General features: G+C 35.4%; 1 protein-coding gene and 1 long non-coding RNA gene across 4 annotated transcripts in view; one reads left to right on the forward strand and one right to left on the reverse strand.

The window, feature by feature from the left end:
• LOC138156092 (CUB and sushi domain-containing protein 3-like) overlaps window positions 1-23,318 on the forward strand; it is a 638,148-nt gene that overhangs the window by 606,224 nt on the left and 8,606 nt on the right. The gene's annotated exons all lie outside the window — the stretch shown is intronic.
• LOC138156094 (uncharacterized) overlaps window positions 15,273-23,318 on the reverse strand; it is a 46,110-nt gene continuing 38,064 nt past the window's right edge. The window contains exons 1-2 of one of the 2 annotated variants that reach the window (XR_011167062.1): window positions 17,383-17,836; window positions 15,273-17,256 (exon numbers count right to left, since the gene is read on the reverse strand). This is a non-coding gene — a long non-coding RNA (uncharacterized lncRNA). Of the gene's footprint in view, window positions 17,257-17,382; window positions 17,837-23,318 lie in introns of those variants that run through there. The other variant, XR_011167063.1, reaches the window with a different exon arrangement.

The following is a 23,318-nucleotide window of genomic DNA, read 5'->3' on the forward strand; positions in this document are numbered from 1 at the left end:
CACACACACACACACACACACACACACACACACACACACACACACACTAAAACTACAAGAAGATTGGAAGATTGGCTTTTCTTTCAGTGAAATTAATGTGCAGTATAGAACTATTTTTGTCCCTGACCCATTCTTTGTGACAATTATTCACAAACAAGAGGGAGGCACCGCAAATGGACTCTGAATAAGAGCTGAAAAAGGTGGACTGAATCTTTGTTCAAAGAACATAAACTGTTCCCTGATACAAAAACTCATTTTTTTCTACTCCGTTATTTTCTGGTGATTCAGCAAATTGTGGAATACTACATCAAAGCCAGTCAAGAAGCATTTATCAAGCATCTAGCTCCTGCTCTCAAAGAAATCTCAATCTAATAGGATAAATAAAATTCAAACAACTATGTACAAACTAGAAATATACAAGATAAATTGGAGAGAATATCAGACAGAAGGCATCAGTATTAAAGGAACCAAGAGAAGGTTGACTGCAGAAAGGAGTCACTTAAATAATTGGTGTCCTGAGTTTTGAAAGTAAATTGCCTGAAAGGAAAGGAAGAAAGAAAAAAAAAACCTTTTAAGAAAAGGGCCTCTAAACAATTCCATTTCTATTAACCATGCTTAAATGGAAGTTTCTTTTAGTAAACCAATTCTACCTATACTGTTTTTTAGACCGATACATGCTGAAGAACCAAAAATCTCTACTGCAGAACTAGAAACAATTTTAAATGTTTCTAATGTCTAAAACAATCATCAAGTTATTCTTAAGAAACTTTCAAGATTGAAACCTAATCTGTAGCTCTAAGTCATGGGTTATAAATCTCCACATTGAAAACTGAAGTGAAGATAAGAATTGAACAGAACTTGAGAGTTCACTTAATTCAATTTCTTTATTTTAGAGATGATGAAAACTCAGATCCAGAAAGGCGAAAATGACCTCAACAATGTCAAACAGCTAGTAAGAACTGGAACGGATCTCAGGAAGGTTGACTTCTAGTCCATTGTGTCCTACTGTTACCTCCTATAGAAATATCAACACTATTACCATTTCTAGCAATTAGTAGACAGGTTTTATTTTTGTTTTTTAACTTGGAACACAAGTTAAACAATGGGACATAGGATGTGGTATCTGACAAACCAAGTTGACATACATGATGGGGTGGATATATATAATGTAGAAAAAACTACAAAAGAATCAAAAAATTTTGTGATGGAAGGGGCTATGGAAAGAAGTATAATGGGTATTAGAAAGATACAACATATTGCCACAAGGATCTCTGTCTCTGTGCACCCAGCCTTCAACTCATTGGTTATTGATTTCCATATATGGTCTTGCAATGCATTTCTATTTACTTATATCTTCCATGTGAGTTGCGTATTTTGGACACTTTCTTCCTTTGCAAGTTTCTTCTTCAGCACCATCTCTACACAGTGATCTTTTCAGTACCTGAAAAGATTTTTGTTTTCCGAAATCTTAGTCTTCTTTTAGAAGAAATACTACTTACTACCATTTTTCAGACTTTTCTTCCTGCAGTCAGTAAAAAGTTCCCTTAAATTGTATATTGAATTCTTCTTGTCTTTTGCTTGTTTCTACCAGTGCTTGCAGTATTTCATCCTCTGTTCAAATAGATATATCTCAATTGTATAGTTGCAGTCGTTGTTTCTTCAAATCCTCTCCAGCAACCGGGCATGTCAGATTGTGTTTATTCCTGGATTATTTCTTTTACCCTGTTTAGGAAGGAACTCTTCACCCTTTCTAATAAGGAAGAGTATAAAGAAGCATTTTTAAAGAATTTTCACCTTTTATAAGAGAGAGAGGAGTTTGCCTTTATAGCGTATAAAAATTGGCCACTATCTCAAGCACAAAAATAGCTCATGCCCTGTAGGTCATGGAGCATTTATCATTTTAGATTTAAAATTTAACTAAAACTATTTGTGGCTCCTCTTTAAACTACTCTTATAAATTACTATGGGAAATTGTCTATTTCTGGGTGCTTATTTGTTGACCTTTCTTGCTTTCACTGATGTTTCTGGAAACACTGATCTTAAACCTATGGAAGAACTCCACTGTTCTTTATTATTAAATGTCTTTAATTGGTTAGGTTTTAATAATTAGCATTCATTCTCAGTGCCTCAATATTAGGCCCAGGCTCTTCCAGTAACACCTCTGTACATAGTGACTTCACATATTTGAGTAGAGTTCACATATATGACAAGATTATTTAAAATATTATGCTTATTGTGCTTTATATTACTTTTGTTGTAACTGTTCACTAGGATTCTGGTTCCTCAGTAACAAAGAAAACTCGTTTTCAGCCTGACTGTCCACTCTTCTTCCTTTTCCTTCTGAAATCTACTTCTTTGCTGGGTATTAAGCAGATCAAACATTTGATTAAATTATATAACCATTTACTAAGCACCAAAAATATACCAAAGTACTATGCTAGTCACAGGAGATAGCTACCAAAATGAAACAGTCCCTGATCTCACACAACTTACATTCTACTGGGATCCAACATTATCTCAACAACATATTTAAAATATTAGGGCTTTGTAAAAGTATTTACAAAGAGAACCACTTTAGGCTAAGTTGGATTGTTTTTGTAGTTGCTGTAACATAGAGAATATATGTAGCATTGAAGATTCATGTTTTGGGGGATTATGTAAAATAGTTGGGTAATCACATATGGGGAATGCTGCCACATCTATTACTTATACTTCACAGGTCTGATATAGTTCTAAATAGGATTTCTGTCTTGTAGAATAGTGTGTAGTAAAAAAATAAACATATGACTTAAATATTTATTAAATGCATGAGCTAGTTTTTTTATATTTAAAATTCAGAAGAGGGGAGGGAAGGTGAAAGATTTGAATATACCATTTGACTTCAAAGACAAAATTAAAAATGCTCAAATATATGTCTCATTGAGGTTTTGTCAGTGAAGGTATTAGTAGCACTATACAGCATATAAATGTTCAGTATATGAAATTTAAATTATCTATAAAGAGAAATGATAAGTATATTTCATTGTAACATTATGAGACCTGAGTCTGGAAATAATTTAGCATTTTAATCATATATAACAATATTTTTTATTAGGGTTTGCTATAAAACTCTTGGAAATCAATTTTGTTGTCATTTAAAATGAAACACTAATTGTGTGCTTAGTACTTACAACACTATTCTAGGTTCTCTAGGACTTATATTTAATATGAGACATAATCCACAAAGCATTTACAATCTATTTGGTCATAAAAGGCAGAAATACTTCAAAAGTTCATTCCTCTTATTCAAAGTTTATCATTCAGTTTATTAATAAAATATTGGACATCTTTGGGGAAAATATTTATGGTTGTTTGCTTTTCATCAAGAAAATGATTTCTTTGGGGAAGCAAACTTCATGAGCAAACTTTTTTATCTCTTTTTTTTTTTTTTTTTTGCTTTTTGGAGGGGGGAAGGTAGGGCACAATTGGGGTTAAGTGACTTGCCCAAGGTCATGGATAGTTTTTGTGTTAAGTGTCTGAGGTCGGATTTGAACTCAGGTCCTCCTGACTCCAGGACAGGTGCTCTATTCACTGTGCCACCTAGCCGCCCCCATGAGCAAACTTTTTGACCAAATGTTCTAATACAGGCAACTAGGTAGTACAGAGGCTACTGAACCTGGTGTCAGGGATACCTGAATTCAAATCTACCCTAAGATATTTACTCACCTTGTGATCCCAACTAGTCATAACTTTCATGTCTCATCTTCCTTACCTGTAAAACTGGAATAATAATAGCATGTACCTCTTAGGATTGTTTTGAGGATAGAATGAGATCATTTATAAAGCTCTTGGTAAATTTTAAAGTGTTACATAAATGTTACTAATTACAGATTGAGTCAAGTAGTTTTAATATTCTTTCAATAAATACTTATGAAATATCAACTGAACATTGATAAGGAAGAAATGAAATTTGGAGGAGACATAGTCCCTGTGATTCTGTAGCATGTAGTCTACAGTAATGGCAACACATGCAAACAAACACACAATATTACTCAAGTTAACAGATAATTGTAGAAGAAATGGCTGTGTAAAGTCTGAGGGGGGAAGACTCTGGGATCAGGGAAAACTTCATGCCTCAGCTTTTTTTTCATCTAGAAAATTATAGGGTTAGACTAGAGGACTTTCAAAGACCCCTACAGATTTAAATTTACCATCTTCTCACCCTTTATGTCGTTCAAGAATGTGACATCTGAGTAAAGCTTTAAAAGATAGTAGTTCAGCATGTAAATGGGAAAGTACATTAAGAAGATAAAGTTTAGAAAGACTAGTCCAAAATCATGTAAAGCTTTGAATGCGAGGAGAAATCAGTTAACAAAGAAGTGATGAAAATTTTTGAGCAAAGGAGAATTATAGATTTAAATATAAGAAAGAATATTCTTCTAGTTGTAAGGATGCCTTTGAGGTAGAGGTTGAAGCAGAGACAGGAAAACTTACAAGAGGTTAAATCAATAGTTCAAAAACAGAGAAATATGTTTCTTCACTAGGGTAACAGCAGGGGAATGGAGAGGGGAAGATATATAAAATAAACATTATGAAGGTAGAAACAACATAATCTGGCAATTGGTTGAAAAATACTTGATCTTTATACACAGCATCTTAATGTTTCTAGATATATATTATCTCATTTGAGCCTCACACCAAAACTACGAGGAAGGAACATTTGTTATTTCCATATTACAGATGGGGATACTGAATTTGATAGAAGTTAAATGGTTTTCCCCAGGTCACACAATTATGCAATAAGTATCTGAGGAAGGATTTTAACTCAGGCCTTCCTGAGTCCAAATATAGTGCTCTATCAGTTGTGCCACCTAACTGCCTTAATTGAATATGAGAAAAGGGAAGAGAAGAATAAAAAAGAAAAAAACACACACAAAAATTTTTAACTCTATCCCTGAAAGTCTTTGGAGTAAGACTAAATGAACCCTTATTAGATATTGTCAAGGGATTCCCTGTTCTGGTAAAAGTTCACTAGATCACCTCTGAGTTTCCTTTCAACTCTGAAATTGTGTAATTCTGAAAGATGAAGACAGAGTCTATTGAGGTTTATATTATAGGCAGAAATAATGAAGTTAAGATGGCATTCAGGAGGAAATAAATCAACCAAAAAAGCATGTATTAATTGTCCAACTATGTGTCAGGCACAATGCTAGTCACTGAGAATGTGACAAAAAATAAAAGTGAAACAAAATATACAAATAAAGACAAAAACAAGTTTTTGTAGGGATGATATTAGAATTAGTTTGGCATATGTTAAGATTGAAGTACCTGCAGAGCAATTATATGGCTAGATGAGTTAAAGACTTGGGTCTAGCACTCAGAAGCCAGATCAGTATTCAAGATAAAGATTTGACAATCCTTACCATAAAGGAGTTGATCAAAGGCATCAAAGTGGGAGCAACGGTTCAACAAGAAGAAAAGGTAGGAAGAGAGAAGGGGGCCAATAAAAGACCCTCAGGGAACATCCATATTAATATTCTCCAAAGAGGATGGGGTGGTAAACTAACAATTAGAGAAACAGAAAGATAATCATTATATCAGGTCTCTGGAACAAAGAGAAACAATAAGATAAGTTTAGGAGAAGGTGATCAACAGTGCCAAAAGCTAAACAGAGATAAAGGAAGGTAGGGAATAATTAAAAGCCATTAGATGTTATTGTTGGGCAGCTAGGTGGCACAGTGGATATAGCGCCAGGCCTAGAGTCAAGAAGATTCACCTTCCTCAGTTAAAATTTGGCCTCAGACACTTACTAGCTGTGTGACCCAGGCCAAGTCATTTAACCCTGTTTGCCTCAATTTTCTCATCTGTATTATGAGCTGGAGGAGGAAATGGCAAACCGTTCCAATTATGTTTGTCCCAAAAGCACCAAATGGAGTTAGGAAGAGTAAGACAGGACAGAAAAATAACTAAACAACAACAACAACAACAAAGATGTTACAGTTGGGAGACTCTTGGCAACTTTAGCGAGAAAAGTTTCTGTGGAGGTAGGAGGTAGTAAATGAACACTTAATTGGCTCCTATATTGTGCTAGTAACTGTGGTGAGCACTGGGAAAAACAAAGTAAAAGGCAGTTACTGTTTTCAAGCTCACAGATTGCAGGGGTTTGAAAAAACCTTGGAGGTGGGATGAAGTTGAATCAATGAGTTTATGATTATATTTTCCAATGAGCAGTGAAGTATAGAAGAGAGGTAGAGTAGTGGCTGAAATGAAGTCCAGGTAAATATTTAATGGAGGTATGTTATGCTACAAGCATATGCTTCCATAGGTTTAGAACATACCACAAATACACATTCATATAAACATACATGTGTTTGTGTGTATTTAAATATGTATCTGTGCATAAATGTATATGTATATATGTGTGTGTATCTATCTATATACTATATGTGTATGTATATACATGCCTGCATATGTGTATATTTCTATCCCAAACCTATGGAAGGTTTAGAACTGGAATAGTCATTAGAGACTGGATTTTAAGGACATTAGATATTGCTGTGAGTAAAATATGAAAAAAAAATCATTAGTTGAAGACGAGAAGATGACTGATTCTTATTGACATTAAAACAATGCTTGCAGTAAATCTAATTTCAGAAAGAAACTCAAAGAATACTTCACTATAATCTCATTATTTTCTTAAGATTAGCACATTTCTGGTTTTTGATCCCCAAATATTTTCAGATTACATGGATTTGTCAATTTCCTACATTTTGTTGATTCATCTTAAATATTATAATGTTCCACATGAGCTTTCAAATTACTGACTCTTTCAATTTAGTCATTTGCAAACAAAACCAAAATAGCACATTGTAAAAAATGTTGGCTCCATTGTATACATAGCAAGATCTCCACATGAGATTAAACCACTTCTGTTTTTGTAACTGACAAAGAAATAAATATGTACTTGTGCTTGGGTCTCTGAGCCAAAACACAAAACATAATATTCAGTAGTCTTAAAATATAAAAGAAAGTGGGAAAAGTATATTTGTGTTTATAGATCTCCACCTATAACTCTATCTGTCTCTATATCATACCTTTATCAACTATCTACATATAAATATATATTATGCTACATAAATTAAACTAAGTTAAGAATCCCAAATCTATAGCTGTGTACCTTCCATTGGTGCTATGTTTCCAAGTTGCTAAGATCTTATCATAATGAGGCAACTTGGACCACAGCACTGAGTCATAAACCTTTAAATAAACAAACAAATAAATAAATGTCCAGTTCTTGTTTTCTCATTACCATCAGACCCACATTTCATTTGGCTAAAATGTGTTAGTTTTATTATTTAGCTTTTTGGTCATTTTTCATTGTTATGTGACATACATTGCTTATATAGCACAGTTTAATGGTGATGTTAAATTTACTCTGTTAATGAAGACCTTAAGGTATACAGATGTCCAGGTTTTATCTCAAATGTGGCTTTAAGTATATGTGTTACGTTTCCTAATTGGAAAATACCTAATGAGAAACAGTGTGTTTCATGTTGGTCTTGGTCAGAAAGATCTGGATTCAAATTCCACATAAGATGCTTAATCTTTGTATGGCTTTGGGTTGTTACCTTAACTCAACCTCTGAGTAACTCAACCTCTGAGTATCTCAGGCAGCTCCCTATGAGTTATCAAATAAGTAAGTCATGGACAAGTTTAACCTGTGTTTAGTGGAAGGCATTCCCATAGGAGTACCCCAAACTGATTAAATCACAGATCTTCTCAGAGTAAGAAAGAATGTAGCTAGGTTACTTTAGAGGTGATCTTATGTCTGGGTTCTTAAAACATACTGATAGAATGATGCTTTTGTTTTTCACAGAAGTATCAAGTAAAAAATACAGATAAAGCGATTTCTGAAAAGTCTTCTCATCAGAGACTCAAACTTCAAGAGAATACTAACCCTCTGCTAATCAGGGGCAGTTTCCAAGCATTGCTACAAAATACTAAACAGCAAAGGAATGGTCAAATAGTTATATATACATTAGTCATACTCTGCTTCCCTGCTCATTAACATACCAGTACGAGACAGATTTACATTAGGAAAATTTCTGCCCAAGATACATAAACAATACTCTGAGGCTTTCTTGGAGTTAAAAAGACCAAGGTCAAATCTTGAATCTTCTACTTCAGAATCACATGCTCTAAGTATCAAAAGGCACCTCAGAGATCATCTACTCCAATTCATATCTGAACTCTCCACCTCAGAACCTCCACTTAAGGAAAATGTCCACGGCAACCATCTATCTCTACTCTGCTTCCAGAGCTGCCTTTGTCATGGCCCTAACATGGGTACTTTCTACCTCATCTCTTGTCCCCTTTCTATCTTCCATATATGTCTTGCTTTTCCCTATAGAATGGAGCTCCTTGAGAGAAGAGACTGTCTTTCTGCTTGTGTTTGTATTCCCACACAGTTCCTGGTATATCCTAAGTGCTTAATTTGAGCTTGTTAACTTGATTTATTGACTTGGACAAGAATATCCTCTCCAGCATGCCACATAAGAGGTCATATTGATTTTGTTTGAAGATCTCTACTGATTGTGATACTTTTACTGTAAGAAGCTCTAAGTGGGGGAGGGTGTAGTTTTTCATTACATCAAAGAAAAATCTGCTTCTCTGGAGCTTCTACCCAGTAGTCCTTGTTCTGTCCTCTAGGGTTGTCTTGGTTATGATTCTACATTTGGTGGACTAAACCTCTCCATGCCTGAAGGTTGATATGTAATTCCTTATTAAAAAAAAAAAACAATAAAACATATATTCAGTAATCCAAGAAGGGAAAAAATAGTTAATGTAGAAAAGAAATTAGAAGTGTCCTAAGAAAATAAAATTAGTACACAAGGAAATTTCCTGGGGTTTCCAGATCTCTGAACAGAAATCTAGAACTGTTTTTATATATTCTTTATTTAATTTGGCCATTGTTACATTCTATATCAATGCACCTGTTGACAAAGTAAATTCAGACAACCTTAGATCTACTTCACATCATTGTGGCCCCTAATATCTCCTATTGGTATTTGTGGGAATGTGAGGATAGACTCAAACCACCTCTTGTCTGTTAATGTTCTCAACCACATTGGGGACTAAGCACATTTCTAACCTGTTATTCACAATTACAATGCTTTAAATACTTACTATGTGTCTATATGTCCATCCCTGTGTCTTTTCTTCTTCAGACTAAATACATCCCCTTCCTTCAATTGATTCTCATATAGCATAATCAGAAGGGCCTTCACTATCTTATGTGCCATTTCCTTGGTGTTTCCCATTTATCAATCTGAAAAATTGATTGGAACTATATTATCAAAGACTTTAAATATGAAACTGAAAAATGTGCATATTATCCTAAAGTCAATAAAAAAAGCTCCTGAGAATTCGTCAATAGGAGAATAACAATGCCTCATCTGTATTTTAGCAATATCATTTTGGGAGATGTTGGGAATAATGGAATGGAAAGAAGACAGCTTAGACTCAAGAAAACCAATTAGAAGATTATTGGAATAATCCTTTGACTATGAATCCATCTCTCAGTACCTCACAACTGTCAAATTATACATTATTGTAACTATAATGAAAAGTCAGTCTGAAAACTTTTATCACTTGTGAAATAAATTTATCTTTTACCTAATTTACATATGTACACACACACGTATATATCTGCTATAAGCAATATAAAAACAAATGGTAGAGAAAAAAAATTCTAGTTTAAAGTGTCCTTCACCCATTTTATCTTAATACTAATGATATATATATATATGTATATATATATATATATATGAATAATTTGTCATCAATTTTTTTAAACCATTCTATATTCTCCTGAGGTAAAAGATTTGTCTTGAGTTAATTCAATTTTTGGAATTCCTATTTGATTTATCTTACTGAAGTCTTCTTAGACAAGGGATCCAGAAATATATAAATGTAAAAGATAAGTAGGTATCAGAAGAGAATGGGCTCTGGGCATGCTTTTATTTTTAGTGGGGAATAGCATGAAATTTTTCAGAAATGATAAATTGATATGAGGGGGGAAAGGAGAGGAATATATGAAACAAGCGGGCAATAATATTCTACTCCTAAATGCTACAAATCCTTGTTAGTCTGGAAACTTGTTCAGGTGGAACAATCCCAAAATTTCATGAACTGCAGAAATCAGACTTGGAAAAGGGTAAAGTCTTCCTAAAGTCTATTAATATAAACATGAATTTAATCTGAGTGATCTTAATAATAGGTCCCAGCTATCAAATAATTTTTGAAAGATAAGTGTCTTAATAGAAAAGCTTAGCTAGACACTGGTGCTTTTAAACCTAACTTGCATTTTTTGCATTATTTGTAGAGAGATGCTGACATTTTATAAATTTGGAGAAAAATAATTGAAAACTCCTATGCTCTTTTCCATGCTTTAGTTTTTATATCATTATCTGTAGACTCAAAAAGTTGTGTGTTCTTTCTAGTGTACCGTGTTGCAATTGGTACCATTAGGGGCTCAAATAAGATTTTGTATGTAAAATTTTATTAAACCTTGAAGCACTAAATAAGTATCAACTATTACTATTGTTATTATTTCATTTCTATAAGATTACAGATTTAGTATAGTTCAAGTATTCTTTCATATATCATTATTACATGTAATATAAATCTGGCTACATTTTCCTGATGGTAAATAATACCTGATTCCAACCTTCAAAATTCTATTCATAATTCCATGCATTTATCCTGAGTAGATGGATAGAAAAATGAGAGTGAGAGTGAGAACGAGAATAAAAGAAAGAGGGAGGAGGGAGGGGGAGAGAGAGAGACATTATAGAGTGTTTATTGTACACTTAATATGTGTCATTCATTGTGCTAAGCTCTTGAGAAACAGATAGAAACAAGCAGATAGTCCCTGCCAGAAAGGGACTTACATTCTAATGGAAACAAGATCACACAAAAATGAACAAAAATAGAGTGATAGGAATGGAGTGAAGATGAAGACAATCTGAAGCAACATAATACCAACTATGTTAACAACATAGCAAGATAGCCTGAAAATGCCATGGAGGAGTGGGCCCCAGAAACATAAGGTAAAAAGTCACCTAATTAGAATCAGGGATTGAGGAATGAATGGAATGCAAATTTCTGTTGAGGGTGGAGATGAGTAGAGTGCAAGGCTATTGTGAGGATATGACCAGAATGTAGTACGGAGCCCTGGGGTCTACCAGAATATGATGAGTGTTCACCAACAGGATCTTGGGACCTAGGAGTTTAAGTCCAAATCTTCAGTGGGGCTGAGATGGTTGGAAAGTAGGTCCATCCTAAGTAAACAACTAGACAGTGAAGCATGAAGCCGTCCCTCACCAACCCCTGGCTCATTGGATGAAAGTAATCTCTACCCCATGTTTTAATTTATTACAATTTACCTTGATTTTTTTTGCCTTGATCAATATTTATTATCTGGCCCTTGATGTTTTCAGGTCTTTGAGAGCAGTGACCATGTCTCATTTATCTTTGTATTCTTTATGATGTCTAACAGAGCCTCTCCCTAGCACTGATTAACAGAGCTATAATTAGGGCATGGCCACCAGGGCTTTACCCCCATGGCAATGAAAATTAGTGCTGACTAATGTTCATTGACAGCAGGTTTTGTCAAGCATCTACACTTCTTCAACAATGTGGAAACAAGTTACCTTCACACCTAGTTAGCAAGAATAATTTGGGAAAATAGGAAGTCACCATCTGGTGTGCTTAACTACTCCTTTTCCCTACTACCCAGGTTCTTACCCCAAGTAAGACCAGTACTGCTTTCCCTTGCCATACCAACCAAGGCAGCCTCCCTAGCATCAATTGCATTGTGTTCTAAAGTCTCCATCATAATGTAGAGATGTCATCCAATTTCTTTCACTGCTACCATGCAACTGAATTTGTCTTTGAATTGATTTTCTGACTGCTTGCCCTAGGTACCCTTATTTCCAGTAAATGTTTTAACTAATATAGAGTAAGTTAAACCTAAATAAAGTTAATCAATGTATCTTTTGGAATACTAGAAACAAATGAATTCCAAAATTCTTCATTTTATTATATCTTTCCCCATACCTCATGACCCTTACCCATATTTTTCACTCTCACAATGACTTCCATGCCTGATACCCCTCAATGCTTGCCCAAAGCATCTCCCATGCACTGGACATACTCACCTATTTCTCCTTCTTGGTGACCCAGTTTAACTCTACACGCTCCTTTGCTGTTTAATTCCTTGTCTCCTTTTAATATCACCAGAGAGACTTTCCAAAACCCCAATTCTATGTTACTCCTACCATCTAAGACCGATTTATCTGTTGCTGAAAAAAGTTGGAGGAAAAACAAAACAATGCCAATTGAGCCCATTATGGATTTGTGTAATCTCAACTAGGCCTTCATATCATCTAGACATTCTACTCCCTCCTAATCTATTGATTATACTACTTTTCACAGCAGCTGTTCTGAATCTTTTTATCTCTCCTCAAGCCTCCTGCAGTACCCCCTATCTTCACTCTTTTTGCTAAGGACACCTGGACAAATTCAAAATGTACAAAAACAGAATTTTTTCTCTTTCTCCTCCAAACACTTCTCTTTTCTCAACTTCCTTATTATTGTACAAAATACTAAGGTCCTCCCTATCACTCAGGCTCACAATCTCACTTTTACTCATCCTGCACATCAGTTGTCACAACATACATACATGACATCCCTTTCTCTCTTCTCACAAAGTAACAGCTCTAATTCAAGTTATCACCTCAAATGTGGACTATTACAATAACTTTCTATTTGATTTATCTGCCTTTAGTCTCTTCCAATTTATCCTTCACTTAGTTACCAAAGTAATTTTTTTCCCTCTAAAGAATGGGTTTGATCATGTTATTTTCATATACTTTCCTCATAAGAATAAAAGTTCCTTCAGGGTAGGGACTATTTCACTTTTGCCTCTGTAATTTCAGTGCATAGCATAGTTCTGGCACTTTGTGCCTAGGAAATGCTTTTGTATTGATTGGAATACTGATTCTTATCTTATGACTGAAACATAGGAAACTATAAACCATAAATCAAGCAGATAAAATATGGTTTACTGTGTTCTGATACTCTGATGTCCTTGGGTACTGTTAAGGTAGGCAGAAAACCTTTATTTTACAGTAAATAATCCCATGTTATGATTTTTTGAGTATCTGAGTTTTGATTTTATAGTGTTTCCCCCCACACTTCTCTCTCACTTATTTTCTTTGTTATTATTGGACTCTATCTTCAGTTCTTTTTGCTATCAGAATTCCTGCTTCAAGGAATATGTTTTCTCTCCTACTTCCAAGTTTCTTCTTCCAATATGTTGTGGAATAGGAAAGTAAATAACAAAAATCATTTTAGTCATGTTTACTGCTATCTAGTCCAGATGTTCCCAAATTTCTTTGGCCTATTACCCCCTTAAAAAAAAATACTCAGAGTCCTTCTGGAATTCTACTTTCTTTAACCCTTTTGTGTTTCTTTTTATCTACATCATTTCAAATATAGATATGTGTGTGTATATAGAGAGAGATATATACACATTATATATATATATATATATATATATATATTTAAATGACACATCTTAAATTTAATAAATTATTGTAAATTTGTGATTTTTCCTGCATTGAAATTTTAATGATGCAATATTGTGTCATGTAATTTTATAGAATTGTATTGTAAACAAGTCATCACACATACATATTCCTGCTGATACATGCTGGACTTACTGACAATGCATAATATACTTGCCTGACAACACTTGCCTGTTAAGACCTGTGGGTGGACTTGACCACTAACATGATCAAACCCATTCTTTAGAGGGAAAAAAATTACTTTGGTAACTAAGTGCATTTTGTGTGTTTATTTAGAAAATAATGTAATCACTAGGACTTTAACTCTGTTACACAATAGATGAAACATGTATGAATGGTTCTTCAAAATTTTCTTCTCTTCTTTCCTTATGCTTCCACAGCCCCTTTATTTTTATTCAGCACCGCCCCAATTGTGCCTGAGGCTACTACTGCCCCCCTCCCCCATCGTTGCAGTGCCCTCTAGGGAGCAGTATCACCCACCTTGTGAACCTGTGTTTCTAGTCCTGTGCGTGCACATATGCATGCACACACACACACACACACATATTCTAAATCTTTTCTGCAATCCTTAAGCTTCTGGTGCTATACAGTCCTGTCAAAGATAACAATTGTTTAAATCTCCTATTTAAATGAGGTTAAAAGTTCTCATCTGTGCTTTCTTAACTCCTTTCTTCTATCCAAAAATTTTTATCTGCATCACCACTCTTCTCCTACCCTCTGTGAAGTTTCCCTGCTCCTTTTAAGTCTAATATCTGTATGTACACTCTTAAATATATTCCTTGTTCACTTTTCAGGATCTTAGACATCCTCACACACTTTCATGTATCTTCAATATCTCCCTTTGCTTAAACCCCTCCCTAGAGGCCTACAAGTATATTTTTGTTTTCCTTTCTTCAAAGCCATTCAACTTCCTCCCTATCTCTCCCCAATCCTTTTAAGGGTTTTAAAAAAAAAACAGTCACTTCTACACCCATCATTTCTATATCCTTATTAGTCATTCTCATTTTACATTCTTTCCTTTCAGTCTAGTTTACAACCCAACAATTGAGTGGAACTGTCAGTAGAGCAGGAGCACTCTCCTAATCACTAAATGAAATATCCTTTTTCATACATTATTCTTGATCATGTCTAGCTCAGCATAATCCTGGTCACCCCTTTTCTTCTTCTCCCATTGAGAACCACAAAGCTATACTACTAGTTTTCTTTAAGGCCCCAATGTTAGTGTCTTCCCCCTGAGTTTATCTCTCAATAGCACTGTATATATTGCATATATATGTATATATATATATATATATATATGTATATATATGTGTGTGTGTGTGTGTGTGTGTGTGTAGCTATTTTCACATTGTGTATTTCTTTCTACAATCCCCATTAGAATGTGAGCTTTCTGAAGGCAGACATTACTTTTATCTTTTTTCCCCTCAGGGCTTAGCACAGTGCCTCACAGATAATAAACATTTCATAAATGCTTGCTGAATGATTAATTGCTTCCTCTCTCATTGGCTCCTCATCCATATCTTGGACTGTGCCCAGTGAGCGTTCTCCTAGTCTGTTGCTAACCATCTAATCAGTGATCTTCCTCTATAACCAATATATTAGGACTCCCAAATCTATATATCTAGTGAGTGAAAGAATGAGTGAGTAAAAATAGTATTTATTATTGTTTGAACAGAAAGTCAAACTCAACAAGCTCACATTCTAATAGAGGGAATAGGCACAAGGCATATAAGAGGTTTTACCAATAGATCAGATGTAAAGTCCCTTGTGGTGCTTAGGGAATAGAAGTATATTATATGAAAATACATCTGTAATACTATTTCCATTAATTAAAGCAAAGACATTAATTCTATGCTGCAGAAGCACTTATTGAATTACCAAGATAGCTCTACCTAAGATTACGCAATTATCTCAAACTCAACTTGTCCCAACGTAAGTTTATAACATTCCTCCCCCCAAAAAATCTTCTCTTCCTTCTAATGTCACTGCTTCAATTGCACCAGCAAATAGCTCATGATTCAAACTTTCATGTAATCTTTCACACTTCTCTCTTCCTCAGTTTCTTTAGCTGATCCATTTCCATGATTTGTTGGTTTGACTTTGATAACACATCTCACATATCTTTCCTTTTTTCTGTTCCCACTGCTGCAACCCTTCATTATCATATCATAGGGAGGAAGGCACAAGCAAAAGTGGAAACCTTGATGGATCTTATTCGGGCAATAATACTTGAACTAAACTTTGCATGAAGCTAGGGGTGAGCAGAATTCATCCTAGGTGTGGGAAGGTAGGGAGAGAGAGAATGGAATATCATATATGGGGAACAAATAGGTAAATAGCTGATAACTTCAAGAGGGACTGAGGTACAAAATCTTACAGGATCTTGAAAAGGTCATTGGGGGGTGGCTAGGTGGCACAGTGAATAGAGCACCAGCCCTGCAGCCAAGAGGACCTGAGTTCAAATCTGGTCTCAGACACTTAACACTTACTAGTTGTGTGACCTTGGGCAAGTCACTTAACCCCAATTGCCCTTCAAAAAAGCAAAAAAACAAAACCAAAAATAACCAAAAAAAAAATCATTGGATCAGTGATTTAGACAACAGTGGGCCTTTGGAGTTTATCCAGCCCTCTCATTTTATAGATTAGAAAATTGAGGTACAAAAGTATTAAGTTTTTTGCCCAATGCCACAAAGCTGTTGAGTGGCAAGGCTGGGATTTGAACACAGATAGATGTTCTGACTTGAAATCCAGTACTTTTTTTTTAGTGGAGCCAGGTTGGCATCCTATAAAAGGATACAAAATCTAAACTCATTTCAAATTCATTTCACCTTGCCTTTTTCTATTTCTCCTTTCAGATTTGTCCTTTAAAAAAAATCACTCTTATCATTTTAAATATATACAGTTAAAATAGAGTTTAGCAACAATTGGGATTCAGGGATTCATTTAAGATGTATTTGTAAAGCCAAGCACAAGAGGACTTCTGCTGTGAACAGCTTTAAAGTTCTGATCACACAGTATAGTGAGCTCTAGATTTACTAGGCAGTAAACTAAAGCAAAACATTTACAGAAACCAAAGTACAGCACTCACAATGTTAACAACTTATCATTAAAGTGGCCACATAGTTTTCACCAAAGTGGCCACATAGTTTTAAACAAAAGATATAATTCAGTAAGTCCTTAACTCAATCATCCTTAAGGGATACAAAGTACAAAGGTCAAAGTTCTCCACCCCTAGGTCACATTGTCAGTCTCTCAGGCAAAAAAAATCTCCTTTCTTCTTGATTGGAGATGAGTTTCAAATCATCCTTAACTCAATTATCCTTAAAAGGTACAAGGTACAGAGTACAAAGTTCTCCCACCCCTAGGCGACAGTAAATCATGATCTTCTCAGTCAGTATTAAGTAACCAAGGAGAGGTCTTTTCATCTTGACTAGAGGCTGGTTCTGAGATTCCATGGTTCCTCTTCCATGGTCCCAGCTTTTGCCTGAATTTACCCAACTGTCACCTGGATTCAAAGGTAGGCAGCTGTCAGCTCCTTGTCCAGCTTCTTGTCCAACTCCTCATCCAGTTCCATATTGAAGCTCACATTGTCCAGTCCACCTCAAGTCCTTCACAGTTTCTGTTTCTGGGAAGACAAAAGTTTAACAGAGCTACGATAATATTCATACACATTGCTGGCACCATCGTCAATTCAGTATCTGCCTGTGAAATCAACACAGACCCACCACCAAGGTCTGAGAACTCAACACACATCATCAGTATGGTCCCAGGACCTCTGAAACTCTCCTCCAGGACTTCTGTAAACAGACAAAAAGAAAATTTCCTTTCAGGGCTTCCAGTAAGGTCCCAGGGCTTCTGTACAAACTATCACAAACAAAAATCAACACAGACAGAAAGACAGAGGGCCAGCCTACATCACCATTCCCCTTCTCAGTTCTGCTGTCTCCCAGCTTGGGCTTCTCCTTACATGTGGTCATTAGCAACTCCCTGTTCCACCCCTTCCTCTTTCATCAGCAAATTCCTCCTACTGTGGGTTTCACAAGTTCTGTTTCTTAACAAAGACGATATAATCATGGGCAAGGCTCAGAAGAAACTTGAACTGAAAAAAGATGGTAAATAATTAAGTAACTGAAACAAGTCACTAAGTACTTCTTTGCTCGCCATTACAGTATTTTAAATATAATTTCATTGACTTCTGTTTTATGTCAGGGAATCCATTAAAGAAAGAATGGTAAGGTATTTTCCAGAGATATTTTTTAAATCAACATTAATATTTTCACTGGGTGGTTTGAGAGCCAAAGCTCTCAAATGTCCACAGTATTTGAAATTTTTATGGGGAGATTTTATCTGAGCACCCAGTGAGGAACTCCCTCAGCTAATGTGTATCTTCATGAGCTTTGCAATTTGTTGTTTAAAAGAATTTCATGAGCTAGGAGCTAGTATTCAATGAATCATCCCAGGGCATATTTAGCCAGTATGTTTTGGAGGCCAGACTTCAACTCTGGGTTTATCTGTGTCAGACACTAGTTTTCTCTCCATTGTCATGTTGTATCTCTACTTGAAATTGTTTCTTCTTTTACAAAAGACTAGACTTTTGATATCATGAATTTAAGGAGCTTCTGGGTAGCAAAACTCCCTCCATCAAGGCAGATTGGCATCTTCTATGAACCTTATAGTCTTATAGAGTTGCCCAGAGCAATGAGTGTTTAAATGACTTTCCCAGGATCACAACCAGTTTACATAGGAGTTGAACTCAGGTCTTCTTGGTCATAAGGACAGCTCTATTCATTATGTCAGAATTCCTCTCATTTATAATGAAAATAATTTGATTTTTAACCTCTTGTCCAAATTATTTTTCATTTTCTTAAAAATTATGGAGAGAAATAGATAACCTTGTGATTTGGGAGTTCTCAAAAGTCAGTCTAGTAAACAGTTTACCACTATATAAGTGGTAATGCCAAAGTATCTTCAAGTTTTATATTCTTTGTTGTTGGGTATTTTTTTGGTTGTTTTTAGTTGAGAGCTAAATTAACACACCTCAGGGGTAGATGTTATCTGATATGCCTGTCCTTATAATCAGGAAGCTCAAATCTGTTTATCAAAACCATGATAAATGGATTCATTAATACAAACTTTTCAAGAAATAAAAATCAATTAGTCTTTTACTTATGTGATTCTACTAAAAAAAAAAAAACAGTGCAATCAGGCAGAAAAGAATTTATTTGTGTTTTAGAACAGCATGAAGATCACAGTTTCTAGAATGAAAGGACCTGGGGTCAAAGGCCTCAGACAGTATTTATGGGACCTTGGATAAGTCACTTAATTCCTCCATCCCCACTCCCATGCCTACTTCTGTTTCTTCATTTACAAAATGAGTGGGTTTGGGGTACTATTTTACTATAAGGTAACTTACATTTTGTAAAGTTCTAAGTTTGGTGTCCTATCTCTTGCCTTTGTAGCTTGATGAGAGATGAAATCAACTATTGCTTTGGTTGGTTCACATTATAAAGTAGAATAAAAAACTGCTCATTGTTCCATTTCTCCCATATAAATACAGCTTTTCTATGAGGGTTTAAACTCTTTATTCACATTTTTGGTGTTCACTATGAAAGGAGGATATGGCCAAGCATGTGTTAGATACAGAGTTTTCTTCTATAGTTTCCTCACCAGAGCTGTTCCCAAACTCACACTTGCAGATTGACTCAAAGGGGTGAGTATGGTATTGTCCCACTCCTAAATCTGCAGCTCTTAGGTCAGACAGAGGCCATAATGGAACTCAAAGAAAAGATAGTTACTGAGATGTAACATCTCCATAAACTATGTCACAGTTTCTCCCCACTATATATGACACAGAATCATAAAGTCATACAGCGTAGATCACAGAATGATAGAAGCAGAGAAGGAAAGGATCTTATAGGACATTGAATCCAATACTCTCATTTTATAAGTGTGGAAACTGATTAAGAGAAGTGAAGAGGCTTGTCTAGGGTTACACAGCAAATATATGCCAGAGGTCAGAATGAACCCAAGTTTTCCTGGTGATGATAGACTAGGATTCTAGTAGATCTGGGGGATTTTAATTTATCATTGCCCAAGATCCCAGGGCTTTTCCTGTTTAATAATATCCACGTGTAGCAACTAGGTGTAACATTTCTACTAGGCTTGTTCCTAGTGATGCTTAGGATTTCTGCTGGTCAGGTCGTTCTTCTGGACTCTTTGGGATTACTCCTCTCAAATCCTTAAGACTGGGGCTAATATTTATTTTTTTTCAATTCAGAAAGCTCCTCCAGTATTGTGCCCTAGGGACATGCCTCCCATTCGGTGTGCTGTCTCCTATTGAGTATCTCCAATGCAAGATTCCATGACTGGGGGGGGAAAGAAGAGAGAGAAATATTCTTCCCCCATCCCAAAGAGTCAAGGAACCCTCTCCAGATCTGGTAATTATGCTCATCCATAACAAGCTCTCTGTTTTTTAGCTGAAAGACACACTCCTCAGAGCTGCCTTCTTCATCAATTGTTTCTTAGAGAGCATCTTTCCTTTTAAATAGCCACCAACCCCCTAGGCTATCTTTTGCTTGTTTAGTGTCCAAATACCCTTTAATTTCATCAAGCTTTACTTCTTCACACCTTGTTAAGGGGTAAAGGATTATAGAAAGGTCTTTGCACTTCATTTAGACCTTGTTGTCTCTGTTTTCAGTCTCCTTAGAGTCTGTAATTTAATCGGGTCTGGGGGAGATCAATTGATCAGAGGTTCCCTGATTAATCTCTTTCACTACACTTTCTTAATTAATGGCTTGATCCAAACTGACAGTGCCAATTACACAGCATTATGAGTGCCAAACCTGGAGTTCCTCCACATACAGCAAATGATATCTTTGTACTTCTGGTACTTTTTTTTTTACTTCTGTTTCTTTTATGGAAGAATGAGTAACTTTAACCCAAAATCTTTTGCAATTCATCAATTTAAGATGAACAATTCTCTTATTGATTACCAAACAAAAGAAATAATCTAGAAATTGGTACAGGAAAAGTATTTCCGTTTCTCATTTATATTGACCACAATGCAATGGGCAAAACATTTCATTATATTATATTGTGAAGACTTTAAATTTGGAATATCCTGTTCTCCTAGAAGAAAGAATAGGTTTTGTTTTTTAATAAATTATAAAGAATATTGATTTAGCTTCTTTTGGAGTTATTTGGTGCTATGCTTTACTCAACCAGAATCTAATATGTTATACATTATGGTATTCAATGTTAATTCAATAATTTAATTATGCATGTACACAGATAATAATGAGGAATATTTGGTTGCTTATATATATTAAACTGAACATCAGTTAAAAGCAAAATAGTTGGTAAAATTTTTTGAATTGTGCAAAAGAGATAACGTTGGAAAGTTAATAAAGGTTTTAAAAAACCTTTGTACTAGCATCTCTCAGGAAAATACTAAGGCTAACACAGAGTGTAAGAATTTAGAAGAAAATAACAACAATACATGTTTATGTGTATATTTTTGTGTATTTACATATTTATAGTGTATGTATATATACATATATCCAATTTTATAAATACTTATTGAGCTATAATTCTGTGCAAGCCATGATTATGTGTCTGGCATAAAAATGAAGATTAATACTGTTTCTGACCAAAGGAATTTATGATCTACCAAAGAAGATATGTGTGATGCAAAATAAAATGTGATAAGAAAAAAAAAGAGTTGACCAAAGCAAAGAGTTGTTCAAACAATGGAGTGTTATTAAGACTTAATCAGGCTGAGCCTTTAGGCAAAAGAAAGTGTTTGCTAGGCAGCAAAGTTGAAGAAGTATCACTCAAGTGTGGGAGACAGACCCAAAAAATGTGCAAAGGAAGAAGACAAGGTCAAGCATTTAATAGCCCAGTATTGGCTAGAACCTAGAGAATGTAAATTACAATAACAAATTAAATAAGGCTGAAAAGAAAGGTTGTAGTCATTTTATAATATGAGGAAGGAGCTTAAATTCTATACTATGGAGTTTATATTCTACTCTATTAGACTATAAAAATAAATGGAAGCAAGAAATAGAAAGATATAATTGGGGAAAGTTACAACCTCTGTTTGACTACTATGTAAAATGCAAGAAAGGTAGAGGTAAGGAATTAGAGTTCAAGACTTATTTGGAATCAGATTGTGGATGGCCTTAAATATTAGGTTAATACTTTTGCAATTTATTATAAGGTCAAAGGCAAGGATGGATTCCTCTGGCCCCTAAGATAAAATACAAAATGTTCAACCTGGAATCTGAAGTCCTAAAAAGTGTAACTGCAATTGAATTTTCCAGATATTTTATATTATAATTAACCAATCAAAAACATTTATTGAACTCTACTATTGTGTCAGGTATTGAGCCATTCAAACTGACCCATTACTTATTTGCCCTAACTGACATTCCAGTTCCCCAGGCTTTGCCTTTTGCTTGTGGTCACACACGTTTGAAATATATTCCCTTCCTCATATCTGCCTCTCAAATTCTTGATTTCCTTCCAAGTATGTAGCAAAGGGCCATATACTACACATAGTGCACCATGATTTCCTGAGTAGCAAGATATAGTGCAAAGGGAACCCAGGTTTTGAGTCAGGGAGAGCTGGGTTCCAATTATGTCTGTCATTTCCTAACTATTTGACACTAGGAAAGTTATTCTAATATTCTGTGCCTCAGTTTCTCCATCCATAAAATAAGACAGACTTGATGGTCTCTAAGGTCTTTTCTTGTTTTGTTTTGTTTTTTAGAGGGCAATTGGAGTTAAATGACTTGCCCAAGGTCACATGGTTAGTTTTTGTGTTAAATGTCTGAGGCCATTTTTGCACTCAGATCCTCCTGACTCCAGGTGTGGTGCTCTATTCACTGTGCCACCTAGCCGCCCCTCTAAGGTCTTTTTTACTTCTAAATCTAGATCCTATTACTCAGGTTATAAGTCCTTTATACCTTTTAAAGCAATTGTGCATTCTTTATTTCTCCATGTAAATGTTGTAATCACCTAACACAAGGTCTTTGGGAAGGTAGGTAGGTAGTGTTTTTTTTGTTCTCTGTGTGTGTGTGTGTGTGTGCATGTGTGTGTCTGTGTCTGTGTCTATGTGTCTATGTTTGTCCTTCATTTTTAAAGAGGACCATGGCATCAGGGAAATGATGATATGACTTGCAGTTGATTTTTATTTGCGTGAGGGAGGGCTGTGCAAAGGTCACCAGCCTCACTTTCTACTCCAGTCATCTGGGTCCAGTGGCCAGATGTTCATCAGGATGACTGGAGATGGCCCAGTATACAATGGGAGAACCTGGCCCTTTTTAGGGTAAGCCTTTTTCAGGTACTCACTTAGAGCAAGGCAATTCCCATTCAGTGAATAGGCCTCTTTAAGAAGTGAGTCTATGGTGGCCACTTTAATTAGAAAAAAAAATCAAGCTAGGAGGGGAAGACCGTTTGGGTTGCTGTTCCACAGAGGAACAGTTACCACTGACATTCACTCTAAGCCAGGAGGGCCAGAAATACAACCATTAAGTGGAACTTGGGCAGGGACCTACTATGGTCCAGTCTATGAGCATCAGAGTCAACTGGGTTTAAGGTTTTGTGAAAAAAGAAAGAAAAAGAGAGGGGAGGAAGGAAAGAAGGAAGGAAGGAAGGAAGGAAGGAAGGAAGGAAGGAAGGAAGGAA

This window comes from Petaurus breviceps, unplaced genomic scaffold, assembly GCF_028583685.1.
Source record: "Petaurus breviceps papuanus isolate PSGF00001 unplaced genomic scaffold, PetGlider_PUasm1.0 98, whole genome shotgun sequence".
Taxonomy (NCBI): Eukaryota; Metazoa; Chordata; class Mammalia; order Diprotodontia; family Petauridae; genus Petaurus; species Petaurus breviceps.